General features: G+C 41.1%; 1 protein-coding gene across 1 annotated transcript in view; it reads right to left on the bottom strand.

Annotated features, from left to right (window-relative positions):
- Positions 1-16,188, bottom strand: part of SLC23A2 (solute carrier family 23 member 2) — a 167,741-nt gene that overhangs the window by 73,425 nt on the left and 78,128 nt on the right. The gene's annotated exons all lie outside the window — the stretch shown is intronic.

Below are 16,188 nucleotides of genomic sequence, written 5' to 3'. Positions count from 1 at the left end.
CTCTTTGCTTCCTCAAATTTAGGTATGTGGCAGTGAGTCTTTTTGACGTTTCTTTTACATTTAACTTGAAGTTTCTTTTTTGTATCTTTTGTTTTTTGTGCTGTGTCCCATTAAAAAGATTCATTCTCTCCATTTGTCTTGTTTACCATTATAATTGAAAGTGAAAGTAAAAGAAAATCCCAAATTTTGGGTTGTCCCCAGAAAAGTAATAGCGTAGAAATCCTCCAATGGAGGCACTAGTTCTAGTGACCTTGGTGTCCCCAAGAAATTCCCTTAATTTGCAGGGATTTTATCTCACTTCCTGTTTGGCTACGGTGTTCCATGAAAAAACCCTACCCGTGAAAACTCCCTACCCTCATCACTTCCAGTGCACCTACGTCATGGAACAGCTGAGCAGGTTACCATTGCGCATGCTCAGAGGTCCGGAGGGTAGGAAATTTTCATGGTAGTGTGCTGTAACGTTACACCGCATCAGCTGTTGCCACGGTAACATTAAAACATCTCGGCTGCAACATGAAATCATCTCCGCTCCTACCCCTGTCACAGGGGCGTAACTACAGGGGTTGCAGGGGTTGCAATCGCTACCGGGCCCCATGCTCCAGGGGGCCCGGTAGCAAACCAGTGGGTGAACTTTCAGGATCGCAAAGGTCACACTTGCGACCGGACCCTGGCATTGCACCACTGTGGGGAGGCCCCAAGATTGCAGGAAGGGGGCCCACAAGATTGCAGGAAGGGGGCCCACTGCAGAACCTGTGAAAGGACCGTAATAAAAGGCCATGCAACGAGTGTAAAGAGCCCCAGGATTAGTGGGAAGAGCCCTGGGCTTGAAGGTAAGGGCCCCGGCCAGGGGTCTGGGGGGCCCTTCATGGTTTCTTGCATCAGGGCCCTGAAGGTTCTAGTTACGCCTCTGCCCTGTCACTTCCCTGATCTCGGCTACTAAATTTTAAAGCGGCGGCGGGTCTATGAAAATATAAATCACGGAGCCGAGTTCTCCCCGATTTATATTTTCATAGACCCGCCGCTTTTACATTTAGTAGCCGAGATCAGGGAAGTGACAGGGGTAGGAGCGGAGATGATTTCATCTTGCAGCCGAGAGGTTTTAATGTTAACCGGGGCAACAGCTGATGCGGTGTAACATTACAACACACTACCCCGTGAAAATTCCCTACCCTCCGGACCTATGAGCATGCGCAATGGTAACCTGCTCAGCTGTTCCATGACGTATGTGCAGCGGAAGTAACGAGGTATGGAATTTTCATTTTCACGAGGTATGGTTTTTTAACATGACAACGGGACAGGAAGTGAAGGAAAATCTCTGAAATGGAACACAGACGGCAAAGAAAAAAAAAAATCTGGCCGGCCTTATAACCTAACCTTAGTCTATCCAAAATGGAAAAAAAAGTTTTGGCAATAGTTCTACTTTAATACATTATATTGGCCAGAATTCTGGCCATTAGAATGCATTTTCGTGGGAACCCGCCTAGTGGTAATGTGCCCTTAGGCGCTATTGCGTGTTGTGTTTTTTTTTTTCTGTCTCTGAATGCTCCTGCCAATAAACTCCTATGTGTGCATAGACAAATAGGTTAAAATGAAGGGGCATTTAAAAAAACAAAAAAAAAAAAATCAAACACAAAAAGCAGCATTTTTGAGCTCAAGCATGCATGAGGCAGCTATTTCGGTTGATACTTTTTTTTTTTCCTGAATTATAAACGTGGAAAAGTGAATATTTCAAGATACAGTAGATATTTTTCTAAATTATTAAAAAACATGCAGTACCCAATTATAACCTGTAGGTGTCACCTAGAGCAACACAGCAAACTCGTGTGCCAAAAGCGATCTTCATATATGCGCATTATAGCAATTAAAGCATCATTTTACAAAGTGCTTCACATGTTAGATGAACATAAAAAAACAAAAAGCACACAAATACATTTTTCTATGTTGAATTACCAAAAAAAAAAAAAAAGATAATTCAGATCCAATCTAGGCAAAGAAAAGGTAAATACCCTGTGCGGTTTTTTTTTTCTTAAAAAAAGTTTAGTTTTCTCTGGAGTTTTATAGTAAGTCCAAATACACTCAAACACTAAGGGAAATGTGGTAAAATACAAACAGGGAGTCTATATATTCCAGGAGCCTTATATTCCTAAGAATGGTTAAACATCTGCTCCAGCTTCTGTCTGGTAACAATGTAGATCTAAAGCCAAAATGTTTTCTTCATTTTGGATAGAGTAGGGATCTAAGGGCAAGTTCACATAAGAATGTGGTGTGGAAAGCCCACATTATATGCACGTTCCCCACACCGCATTTAAAACGCACTGCTGTTGCGATCTACAGCAGGTGTCAATATTTAAGTTAATGACAAATGCAGGTCGCAAACCCAGTGTGTTTGCCTGCACTGCATTGCATGCTACAGAAGTAACATAAAATCTGCTGGCAGTGAGTTTCTAAAAGTAGTGCCTGCATTATTTATGGTGTGGAATGGTGCGATTTCAGTCCAAACAAAATGAATGAGTTGAAAACGCTCTGCATCCGGATCATATGTGAATCACAATTCCTGATGTGACGGCCCTTAAACCTCCGACAGGCAACTTGTGTCCCACTGAATTGATTTCCCTTTACTTACTGTCCTGTAGAAAGGACAGAAAATAAGAGGAAATCTTCCAAAGTGAGGGAAATCCACTCTTAGTTGAACAAGTGTCCCCAAAGAAAGATTTTCACTGCTCATCTAGTGAAAACTCAGAAATATGGATTGTTCCTTCTTTTCAGTCCTGATAACAGAAATCACCAGGACAAGTAGAGTAAATCTCCCCAATGGGGACACTGACTACAAAAAAAAAAAAACCGTACTTAGGATTTAACCCTTTACAACTTCATCCCAAAATAAAAAAGACTTTAGATTTATTGTTAAACTAATCACCAAAATAATATCTGCACTAGGTCCAAAAATAAAACACAAGCAGCCACTTAAAAACTGTAAAACCAGTTAAACAGATAAACAAAGGAAAGCGGAGCTAGTTACAATAGGGAAGTAATGTACCTGTGCAATATAAATATACATAAATGTAGTGAAAAAGATTTATTACATAAAGAAATGTCCATGGGGAAAAAAAAGGGTCTATAAAAAAGTGATAAAAGATCTTCCACTCATATGTGATCCACTCGCTGGATGGTGCACAAAATCTTCCGATTCACTGTGCAAAGAAGATCCCCCACCATGTGAAGTAATCGCCCCGTAACCAGATGAGCTGGACCATTAAATTATAAATGGTCATAAGCACTCGGCATAACCGGAACAGAAGCGATTCCATAAATGAGATCAGCAACTCTGAGCATTAAAATTACCGGTGAGAAAATGATAAACAACTCAAATAGTGAAGTATATAGTAAACTCAGTCCATGTATTCAATAAAAGTTTCAGGTTGGGGGTCACATATATGCGATGCAGGAACCAGCGCGATTGCTGTGCAGGGTTCCCGTGTCGCATCTAACTCACAGGCAGTTCACGGTGCACTTTGTGAACCGCTGCAGGTGTCAGTAAAAAGTTAATGATGCCCCCAAATCGGTTTGCAGGTGGCAGTGCTATCGGACAGGAATCGGATCGCATGGGTGTAAATCATATGACCTGTGCAGATATTAGCTGGCTGATGGCTCAAAAAATTAGGAAGACGCCAAGTCGAGCCAACCAGCAGCACAAACTCTTGCCACCACATAATGTCCTGCACAGATCATTTGATCCAGTCTTTGCTACAATGAAACCTTTATTGAATACATGGACTGAGTTTACGACATACTTCACTATGTGAGTTGTATATCATTTTCTCACTGGTAATTTCAATGCTGGGAGCTGCTGATCTCATCTATGGAATCGCTGCTGTTCTGGTTATGCTGAGCACTTATGACCATTTATAATTTATAGGTCCAGCTGATCTGGTAAGGGACGTGTTTAATTACTTCCCAGTGGTGGATCTTCTTTGCACAATAAATCAGAAGCTTTTGTGCCACTTAGTTTTTTTATAGACACTTGTTCTTCCTATGGACATTTCTGTATATAATAAATATTTATTTTTCACTTTGTTTATGTATGTTTGTATTGCACAGATAAATTACTTCACTATTGTAACTAGTGCTACTTTCCTTTGTTCTTATTTAGATTCACGGTTACCACCTAGAACATTGGGGTTAATTCACTAAAGATTACTGCATGTGATAACATGGTCGCGAGACTTGTTTGCATAAATTATCACATGCGGTAAAAAAAAAAGTCCAACTTACACACAAAAAAAAAAAATGATGTGGTATTTAACACAAAATGAAAAATGGGCCGATAAATATAGCAAAAAAAAAAAAAAAACATGCGTCAAATTCACAAACAGACAGTATAAAAAGATGCAATATTTATCACTAAGGTTTTTCTGGCGGTATCACATGCGGTTTTGATCAGATGCAGCGTGGGGGTCCCGCTGACAGCTCAATGTAAAAAAAAAAAAAAAAAACATGCTGGCAATTAAAAATATGCTTTGGGGTGCTGCCCCCCCCCCCAAAAAAAAAAAAAAAAAACAACACCTGACCCTTTTCCGAGCATGCAGCCTGGCATTCCAGAAAGGGGGGGGGGGTGGGATGAGCGAGCGCCCCCCCCCCTTAACCTGGGGGGTGTCGGGATCTGGAGGAATCTCCAAGATTCCAATAAGCCCCCCCGCCAGTAGGCCAGCAAAACCACTGGCCAGGGTTGTGGGGATAAGGTCCTTGCTCCCATTAAAGCACCCCCTGCCCATGCTAAGGGTATTTGGCCTGTTATGCTCGTCCAGGCTGTATGTTCCGATAAGGATCCGATATGGATTTTGGGGGGAATCCAATGTCTTTTTATTTTTTTATTTTGACCCCACACTGTTTTTTTTTTTTTTTAGGAATTTTTGATTGCAGGCATGTTGTTTTCTACATTCAGCTGTCAGCGGGGAAACCTGCTGACAGCTGATGAGTCATCCAATGTTAAGGACACGGTGGCCAGGTTACTGGACCGCTCTTTAAAAATCAACTACCCTGTGATAAATTACAGCATGAAAATATGCGGTAATTACCGCATTACTGGTATTTTATCACATGAGCTATTTACCGGCAAATTGTACATTTGTACAATTGTTTCCGCATGTGATATTTTAACTCATTTTTTCAGTTATTTAACGCTTAGTGAATTGACCACATTGTCTACTAAAACTAATTTGTAAATAAAAAAAATATAATAAGTAACATTCTTCAAGGTACCCTAGTTGCATTCCAGATACTAATGCCACTGACTGGTGCTAAAAATATCTTAAATATTTCTCCAGAGAAGTTTATTGTGGCGCTGCCATTCAGGGTTAGCCTAGACTTTATAGATCACAATAAATTCCTGGTTGCCCTTTCTGTCATTCACAACTTCAGAAGAGTTTGCAGGGTTTATTGCAGGCATTGGGAAATTAGAGAGACTACTGACATGACACCCCATGTGCAGAACCCCAGAACCTCTTAGCACTGCACAGAGATATAAATTGAGCTCAATAAGAAGCGTGCAGTGAGAAGGGCCAAGAGCTCCTTTTCTAAACTTTTCCCTTTACATTTCATTGGCCTCAAAAATCTAAGGGAGCCTTGTTATCCATCCATAGCTTACTCCATGCAAAGTCTGCTTTAATTCACTCCCTTCACTTTAGTGCGGCCTTCCCAACAAGCACAATGCTGTGATTCATATTTTATAGCATTTCACATCCTACCTAGTGCAGTAGATGTAGGTGAGAAGGGTGAGAAAGCAGATCACAGGTCAGTGTGTGGGTGAAATTAGCCTGCCCTATGCTCTACAGGGCGGTGTTACTAAATACCACGAGGCATGAGTATGACCTGCTAAAGCAAACAAGTACAATGATTAAAAAATCCCCATATAATAGCGGTATTTAAAGAACACACAGCTGTATTGCCTTGCTCAGTCTGACTGCTGATGCCCTCGACATTGGCACTGCCCGAATAGCCTTGTCTGACAAGATTAAGACATTCTGTTCTGATAACATGATTTCCAGACTTTTTGACACTGTACGTCTCCAATCAATTTATGAAAATTGAGAACAGAGGTCAAGATTCATCAAATTAGACATTCTGGGTCCTGCTTTTGCTTTCTGTTCACAAGTGCCCGTTTAGGAAAACTTAAAAAAAAAAAAAACTGCTGAATTATGTGAATAGGAGTTGCTTTGGATGTCTTTAACCACTTCATCTCCAGGAGGTTTTGCCCCCTTAATGACCAGGCCATTTTTTGCTTTTGATTGATTCGGCTAGTGATCGACCAATATCGTTTTTTTACCGCCGATAACAATTTTTTGGTCATCGGATATCGGTATCAGCCATTTTTTTTTTTAAATGTCTACAGGCACTGTGGTGGAGGGATCTGGGGGTCTAAAAGACCCCAAACCCCTCCTCTGCACTTAAAAGCATTCAAAACGCCAAGTTTGGCTGTTTTGAATGCTGTAAGTTTTTTAATTCGGCGCCGCCAGTACCCGGAAGAGATGTCATGTCATGACATCATTTCCAGGTACTAGGCGGCGCCGAATTCAAAGAAATGGAGACCCAGTCAGACGGCGGCGGTGAAGGTAGGATGCCCGGGTCTCCCAGGTGGGACAGGAGACCGGGCGAGCCGCGGAAGGGGGGGGGGCGTCCCCTCCAGCTCCTTGGAATGACAGCCGAGCGGCTTCTCAGCCGCATCGGGTGTCATTACAGGACAGCCGACCGTCTTCTATGGACACCGGTAGTGGGGTGATTCCTCTAGCTGCAGGCATCACTACAGGACAAGCACTTTCCCGAAATATCGGCAAATCAAAAGGCCGATTCCAATATATTGGGGAAAGTGCATATCGGCCCTCGATATATCGGCTTTGCCGATAATTGGTCGATCACTAGATTCGGCACTGCGTTACTTTAACTGACAATTGCGTGGTCGTGCGACGCTGTACCCAAATAAAACTGATGTCCTTTCTTTCCCACAACTAAAGATTTATTTTGGTGGTATCTGATCACCTGTATGATTTGTATTTATTGCGCTATAAACACAAAAAAAAAAAAAAGACAATTCTGAAAAAAATAGATATATATATTTTTTCACTTTCTACTATATAACATTCTCAAAAAGAAAAAAAATCTAATTTTTTCATTTTTTTAGGCCAATTTGTATTCTGCTACATATTGATTTGTGCAAAAGTTATCGCGTCTACAAACTAGGGGAAAGATTTGTCTTTTTTTTTTTTTACTAGTAATGGCGGCGATCTGCAATTTTTAGCGGGACTGCGACATTGCGGTGGACAGATCGGACCCCTGACATTTTTGACACTTTTGGGGGGACCAGTGACATTACTACAGTTACCAGTGCTAAAATTATGCACTGTCACTGTATTAATGACACTGGCAGGGAAGAGGTTACCTCAGGGGAGATCAAAGGGTTAAGTGTGAGCCTAGAGGGTGCTTTCTAACTGTGAGGGGGGTGGGCTTGTGGAATCAACACAGAGACCTGTGATCCTAAATAGGAGGATCACAGGCACTCTGTGTTCATTCCAAAGAGAACAACGGTCTGCTGTGTTTACGACAGCAGACCATCATTCTCTCTCCACAGGGAGAGATCGCCGGTGCCCGGAGGCAATCGTGCCCGCTGGCCCCATGGATCGGCTTCCCTGCTGCCTAATGGGGGCAGGCAGTTGGCAAGTAGTTAAAGCCTAGTACACTGTATCAGAAAATCAAACAAAAAATACTGCTTTTGAAGTGATCGTACAATAATGTGATCGTTCGTACACAGTTTCGAGAGCCGATCACAACAGTTTGTTCAAATTTTTTTTCTTATATCATACCTAAACAAATTATTTTTGTTTATTCAGTACAGTATTCGACTGAAAAAAAGTCGGAAGCGCAAGACTACGCATGCTCGGAAACGAAATAATGCATTACAATACAATACATTACATCACTTCCAAAGTTGTATTCTGTCATACAAGATTTTTCTTAACTTGAGTAACCTCTTAATTTTGAAGTATGCAAAAAAAAAAAAATAGACGATCATTCCTCAGATATTCTTATTGTGTGTACCAGGCTTTAAATCATGATTAAATCAATCACCATAAAGGCTAACCCCCCCCAGCATACATCTTTGTGCATCCCATATCCCATAATACAAACAGTTCTTTACCAAAAACTCCAACTTGCCGAGAACTCCAATCACGCCATTTCCGGTGACTGTACATCATGAATAATTGGAGATTGACAACTTGGTGTTTTCAGAGAATAGGCGGCCTTTAAACTCCTGTACACGCTATGAGAAGACATTGTTAGTCCACTCATTATAGCTGCCGGTGTTCTGTGAAAAAAGTGGTGGAAATCTCCAAGTATTCCTGGTGTACACTCACCGGAAGTAACGTAGTTGGAGTTCTCAGCAAGTGGGAGTTTTTGGCAGAACACCGGCTCAACTGAATTCACTTAAAGTAGCAATTCGTTATTATAAGAAGTTATTTTAAAATACCTAGAAATACAAATTACAAACCTCAGGTTAAGGCTGGCCATAGACAGATACTAGTGTGAAACTGACTGGGTTACCACCCATCATGTGTGCCCATATAGGACGTATTTTTAGAAAAAAAACTTTCTCCAGAACTGTATGGATGTTTGTGTAAAGACTGCTTTGTTGACGGCATACATGTCTAAAAAGAAGACTAAGACCCGGTTCACACTACTCCAACTTGGGACGCGTCTTGTGCGACCACAAGTCGCCCCAAGTCGCTTGTCATTACAAATTCAATGTAAATGAATGAGAGCCGTCTTAATATTCACTACTGAAGTCGCTCCGACTTCAGAAAAGGTTCCTGTACTACTTCAAGGCGACCTCTATCCGACTTGTGCACATAGACTTCAATGGGAGTCGCCTTTAAGTCAGATCCTTATCTATTTTCAAGCGACTGGGATCAGACTTTCCAGGAAGAAGAAAAAGATTACCCAGGCATTCCCCACAGACAAAGTCGCCTATCATTTAAGTCTCTTCAAAGTCACGCTAAAGTCACGCTAAAGTCGCGCTAAAAAGTCGCTCCTTCATGGGGCAACTTTCTGGTCGCGGTAGTGTGAACCGGCTCTAAAGAGCCTATCAAAACACATACTTTATTTTTTGGTACTGTACATACTGGAGAGGTAGCCTAGTAATGCACACAGATTTCTCCCCTTTAGACCCCTTTCACACTTATGCAACCTAAAAGTCATGCTATTTTACAGCGATTTTGCTGCAATTTTGACTGAACTAGAAGCAATGCCTATGGACCTCAAAATGCATTAAATCAGCCCAAAGTAGTGCAGGGACTACCTTGAAGTCATTGCGACTTGAAGTCACACAGATATGAACGGTACTCATTGGAAATCATGGAGTACGACTTGTCATGCGGCTTTGCAGTCCCAGGATAAGTCACACAAGTGTGAACAGGGCCTTAACCTGCAGACTAAATAAACGAAATCAAATAGATTTCTCCATCAGTGCCTAATGCAACACCCGTGGCTACTTAAATATCAGAACAATGACTGCACCTGACTGGATGCAGCGACTGCTCGACCAACAATTTTCTGATGGTCGTCCATGGTTTTGGCTGGAAATCGCCTGAAATTTGCACCGTGTATGGTCAGTTTTAAAAAGATTTGTTTAGTTAATATTTTGTATACCTGTTCTAAATTGTTTATTTCTGTATTTTGTAAACCAAACAAAAAACGAAATAAAATAAAAATAAATAATAAAAAAAAAAAGACCATAGAAATTTTTTCTATTTCTAGGAATCTACTGATGAGCTATCTGCACAACTGTTGTGGAAATGATAAGGGAAACCATTGTACCTGTATACAGTGCACTGCGAAAGTATTCGGCCCCCTTGAACTTTTTGACCTTTTGCCACATTTCAGGCTTCAAACAAAGATATGAAACTGTAATTTTTTGTGAAGAATCAACAACAAGTGGGACACAATCATGAAGTGGAATGAAATTTATTGGATATTTCAAACTTTTTTAACAAATAAAAAACTGAAAAATTGGGTGTGCAAAATTATTAAGCCCCCTTAAGTTAATACTTTGTAGCGCCACCTTTTGCTGCGATTACAGCTGTAAGTCGCTTGGGGTATGTCTCTATCAGTTTTGCACATCGAGAGACTGAAATCTTTGCCCATTCCTCCTTGCAAAACAGCTCGAGTTCAGTGAGGTTGGATGGAGAGTGTTTGTGAACAGCAGTTTTCAGTTCTTTCCACAGATTCTCAATTGGATTCAGGTCTGGACTTTGACTTGGCCATTCTAACACCTGGATATGTTTATTTGTGAACTTTTTCATGGAAGACAAATCTCCGTCTCAGTCTAAGGTCTTTTGCAGACTCCATCAGGTTTTCTTCCAGAATGGTCCTGTATTTGGCTCCATCCATCTTCCCATCAATTTTAACCATCTTCCCTGTCCCTGTTGAAGAAAAGCAGGCCCAAACCATGATGCTGCCACCACCATGTTTGACAGTGGGGATGGTGTGTTCAGGGTGATGAGCTGTGTTGCTTTTACGCCAAACATAACGTTTTGCATTGTTGCCATAAAGTTTGATTTTGGTTTCATCTGACCAGAGCACCTTCTTCCACATGTTTGGTGTGTCTCCCAGGTGGCTTGTGGCAAACTTTAAACGACACTTTTTATGGATATCTTTAAGAAATGGCTTTCTTCTTGCCACTCTTCCATAAAGGCCAGATTTGTGCAGTATAGGACTGATTGTTGTCCTATGGACAGAGTCTCCCACCTCAGGTGTAGATCTCTGCAGTTCATCCAGAGTGATCATGGGCCTCTTGGCTGCATCTCTGATCAGTCTTCTCCTTGTATGAGCTGAAAGTTTAGAGGGACGGCCAGGTCTTCGTAGATTTGCAGTGGTCTGATACTCCTTCCATTTCAATATTATCGCTTGCACAGTGCTCCTTGGGATGTTTAAAGCTTGGGAAATCTTTTTGTATCCAAATCCGGCTTTAAACTTCTCCACAACAGTATCTCGGACCTGCCTGGTGTGTTCCTTGTTCTTCATGATGCTCTCTGCGCTTTAAACGGACCTCTGAGACTATCACAGTGCAGGTGCATTTATACAGAGACTTGATTACACACAGGTGGATTCTATTTATCATCATTAGTCATTTAGGTCAACATTGGATCATTCAGAGATCCTCACTGAACTTCTGGAGAGAGTTTGCTGCACTGAAAGTAAAGGGGCTGAATAATTTTGCACGCCCAATTTTTCAGTTTTTTTATTTGTTAAAAAAGTTTGAAATATCCAATAAATTTCGTTACACTTCATGACTGTGTCCTACTTGTTGTTGATTCTTCAAAAAAAATTACAGTTTTATATCTTTATGTTTGAAGCATGAAATGTGGCAAATGTCCAAAAGTTCAAGGGGGCCGAATACTTTCGCATGTTAAACTCGAACGTCATTCAGAAGTGGTCTTGTGTGGCAGAAGATAGAAGGTCAAAACTTTTCCTGATCTACAAATCAGACAGTTGTGTGCCATCAAATTAAAGCATATGTCAAGGAAAAATGAAAAAAACAGACACACATACAGTGCTCAGCATAATTGAGTACACCCCTTTTGAAATAAGATTTTAATCAATATCCCAAAGAGCACACGAAAAATTTCCAAATTGTTAACAAAAATGAGTTTTTGTTAGAACATTTGTTTAGCTCATTACATAAAAAGGAAGGGTAAAATTATAACTTAGATTACAAAATCTTCAGTTTTACTCAAATTAGCTGATGCAAACATGAATACACCCCATAATAAATACTACTACATTTAACATTTTGTATGACCTCCATAATTTGTAAGGAGAGCACCAGGTCTTCTAGACATGGAATGAACAAGTTGGCAACATATTGCAGTATCTATCTTTTCCCATTCTTCACGAATGACTTCTTTTAGAGCCTGGATGATGGATGGAGAGTGATGCTCAACTTGTCTCTTCAGAATTCCCCATAGGTGTTTGATTGGGTTCAGATCAGGAGACATACAGTACTTGGACACTGAATAACTTTTACCCTGCTCTTCTTCAGAAATGAAACCATGGCCTTCGATGTGTGTTTTGGATTATTGTCATATTGGAAAAGTGCACGACGACCAAGGACACGGAGTGATAGTAATATCTTCTCTTTCAATATAGAGCAGTACATCTGTGAATTCATGATACCATCAATCAAATGCAGCTTCCCGACACTAGCAGAACTCATGTAGCCCCACAGAGGGACACTGCCAGCACCACGTTACACTGTAGGCACCATGCATTTTTTCTTTGTACTCCTCACCTACGCCATACAGTTTTGAAGCCATCAGCTCCAAAAACATTTATCTTGGTCTCATCACTCCAGAGTACAGAGTCTCAGTAGTCTTCTTCTTTCTCAGCATAGGCCCTGGCAAATTCTAGGTGGGCTTTTTTCTGCATGGGCTCTAGGAGAGGCTTCCTTCATGGACAACACCCATACAACCCATACATGCCATTCCTCTGCAATGTACGCCGTATTGTGTCATGGGAAACAATCACCCGAGTTTGGCTTTCGACTTCTTTAGCTAACGGCAGTGAACTTGCATGGCTATTTTCTTCAGCCCTTCTCATCAGAAGCTCTTGTCGAGGTTTTAACTTTCGTGGACGGCCTAGATGTCTCTGTGAGATTGTTACATTTTTGTATCACTTTTGCTACAGTATTCTGACAGATAAGTAAGAGTCGGTTCACACTGGGGCGGCACGACTCTGTACTACTTCGGGGGTGACTTGTGCAGTCCCGTGCACCGCGACTTCGGCGCGACTTGCACGGACTTCACATAATGGAAGTCTATGCAAGTCGCTCCGAGGTCGCCCCGAAGTAGTACAAGACCCTTTTTCTAAGTCGGAGCGACTTGTGTCGCTCCTATTAGAACGGGTCCTGTAGCAGCCAATGGACTGCGAGGGACCGCTACTTGTCAGGCTGACAAGTCGCCTGACAAGTCGCTCTAGTGTGAATCAAGTCTTAAGCTTTGCTGATCTTAATGCCTTCACCTTTCTCGTGTAAAGAAATGCTTTTCTTTTTCAGGCCTTGTGACATTTCTCTTCCATGTGGTGCCATTGCTGACAACATGAAATGGGAAGGGGGTTTTCTTTGTTAGGCAACGCCCTTTTATAATCAGTCTGCTGTACACCTGTTTAAAATTTAGACTCACCTGTAGTTGAATTCTTGGTAATTAGGATTTTATCTAAAATTTAGCTTTGCTCCTAAGACTTTCATTTTGGTGTATTAATTTTTGCAACATGGTCTCGAATTTGTTAGGAAAAATACTTTTGTGTGTGTGCAAATTACCAAATTTTGGCTGTTAGGGTGTACTCATTTATGTCGAGTTAAGGAAGCAAATAAGAGAAGTTCAAGGTTGGAGTTAACATACACTTTAACTGCAGAGGCTTTGACTATCCCCTCTTGGCAGACATGCTTTATTATGAACTCTGTTACAGGCAATAAACATGCAGGCACCAACAGTGTGCATTCCTATTTCCCAGCACACGCCCTCTAAAGGCCTGTACACACGATAAGAAAATCTAAAGGGAAAATTCGTCCGACGACCGATCTGCCGATTTTCGGATTGTTAGTATGGTGCTTTCGACAGCCAACTCCGACTTTTCGGCTGACAAAATCCTGATATGCAGGCTATAAAATTTTTGTTGTCCGTAATACAACGTCTGATTTTCGTCTCATTAGTACATATTTCGACGGAAAAAAATCTTAAGAGCAAGACTAGGCATGCTCAGAGACGAAAGAATACATACAAAGCAATCCAACACATGATATCAATTCTGTGGTACGGGAAAATTCGTATGAAAATAAGCTCTTCACTTTCCACATCAGACTAGCATACCACAAAAAACGGACGACAGATCTTTCGATAATCTGATCGTGTGTACGGGGTTTTAGGCTCCGTTCACATCTTGGCGTCCCCGATCAAGGGCAGAATCATCGGGTTGCTGCCCACGAACCTGAATCATGGCAAATGGCAGGACGCCTGTGCGATTCCCCTCACTTTCAATGGCACCTCAAACGTTGTGCGATTTTGCTACGATTGTCACCTGACGAACAGTGGTAAAATCACACAAGCAGAATCGTGGGACGCCTGTTGCCTAAAAGAAGTTCTTGTACTTTTGGTCTAGAAAGCCTCAATACACAGAAGAGCTCAGCACGGAGTTTTTGTCCTTGGTTACAAGGAATTGAACATATGCTGCGACGTCTGTCATCATTGACCTTGCAGCCCATGACACGCTTCTTATTAAGGAATATGACCTAAATATATCACTATTATTTTCACTACTAAAATTATGGGTCCGTTTCATGCTCAACAAAATATGGCACATACTACTAAACTGCTTTTTAAAAGTCAGTAAATCCAAAAAAATCCACATTTTTCAAGACACCGATACCATATCTTTAATAGCACATATACCAAATCCCACCACAACATCCAATAAAATCATCCAGCTGTTTGATAGGGGCTTTAGAACTATGTACATGGGGATTAGCAGCGTCTTTTCTATCTTGCACACATGTAATATGTTATTGTACAAAAGGTGCTTGGATACCTGCCCACCTAAAACCGTGACCTTAAACTTTGCAATCTGGCAAAAGTTTGTATGGCATAAAACAACACTTTGTCAATTGACCATTACTGCTGCCAGAAACAAAATGTGCATTCAACTTGGTATTAGGAGCATCAGATGGACTTACGTTGACACACCTTGTGTATTTAATGTATAATTCACTATGCAATCATACACCTTGTAGCCATAAAAAGAGAAATGGGGCAGCTTTTGTAGTTGACTTATGTGGAACTACATGCAACAGCATCACCAGTTCTAGGTACAGGTATGCCTAAAGTGTGACCCAGAAGAAGTGGGTGTTTGGAAGGTTGGTTTGAGCACTGGCCAAACTATACAATTGTTTTAGATTCCTTTTCGAAAGAAAACAAAGGTGTAAAATGAATGGATCAGAACATGAGATGCCATCAAAACGAGTTTAAGTGGGAGAAAGGCCTCATTAGGAAAATGGAAGAGGCGCCAAGTGGCTTACCACAAGAAGACAAATCCCCAGTCCACAGTACAAAGATTAACGCTTCAATAAAATAGTGAAGTAAATGATCAGCATCAGAAAGCACTAAACATTACACTCTTGGCTGTATAGAGTATAGAAGGATAAATCCACCAAGAGCATTAGGAATTGAATCTGAACATTGATAAGGGACAGTGGGTACAAAAATGGCTGTGTCCAATAAATTATATTCTGAACTGCCCCACCATGATGGAAAAGTCAAGTTTCATAAAATAGTTTGGATAAGCCTGCACAATTGTTTTCATTAACCATGGGGGGTTGTGTGTCAGGTTGTACAGTCTGTGTGGTAGGCTACAGGACTCTTGTGCAATTCGCTTCCAGGACATTACCACCGCAGTACACCAAGGCAGCACTGAATGGGAATTTTACATTCATTTTACATTTGTCCAACCCTATTGTTAGAATCATTCATTTTATCTTAAAGTGAGCATCTGCTCTTTTAAAAGCATTTAAAAATAATGCCTGCATATACCACTGGCCATCTTGTCCTAGGAGCTTTTGGTTCTTCAATTTTCACATGGAGGTTCTACTCTCCCATAGGGTGAAGCAAAAAGGTGGGAGGATACCCCTTACCTTTTATTTTTTACATATAGGGGTTTATTTACAAAATCTAGAGGGGGCAACATTAGTCACAATTCTGCAGAGAAACCAATCAGCTTCCAGGTTTTATTGCTAAAGCATAATTAAACAAGCTGAGGTTAGAAGCCGATTGGTTTCTCTGCAGAATTATGACTCATTTTGCCCACTCTAGCTTTAGTAAATAAACCCCATGAAGACCTCCTTACATTTGTAACACTGGGGACACTGTGACACTGAGGGACCAGCCAAAACTTATATTCAGGCACCTGAAAGTTCCTGCACTCCAATCATGCAGTAAGTTTATGGGAAAATGTCAGTTTAAATTCATTATAAGTCAGGGACACTGAAATGTAAGTAAATAATTCCTAGTTCAATGATTGCAGAATTTTTATAGACAATCATTATAGTTATACCCAGGTGAAGCTGGCTGCCAGCGGTGTGATATGAGTAGGCAA

Source organism: Pelophylax lessonae, assembly GCF_965119305.1.
Source record: "Pelophylax lessonae genome assembly, chromosome: 4".
In the NCBI taxonomy this organism is placed as follows: domain Eukaryota; kingdom Metazoa; phylum Chordata; class Amphibia; order Anura; family Ranidae; genus Pelophylax; species Pelophylax lessonae.
The sequence above is the reverse complement of the archived record's forward strand: the minus strand, read 5'-3'. Positions and strand labels throughout refer to the sequence as shown.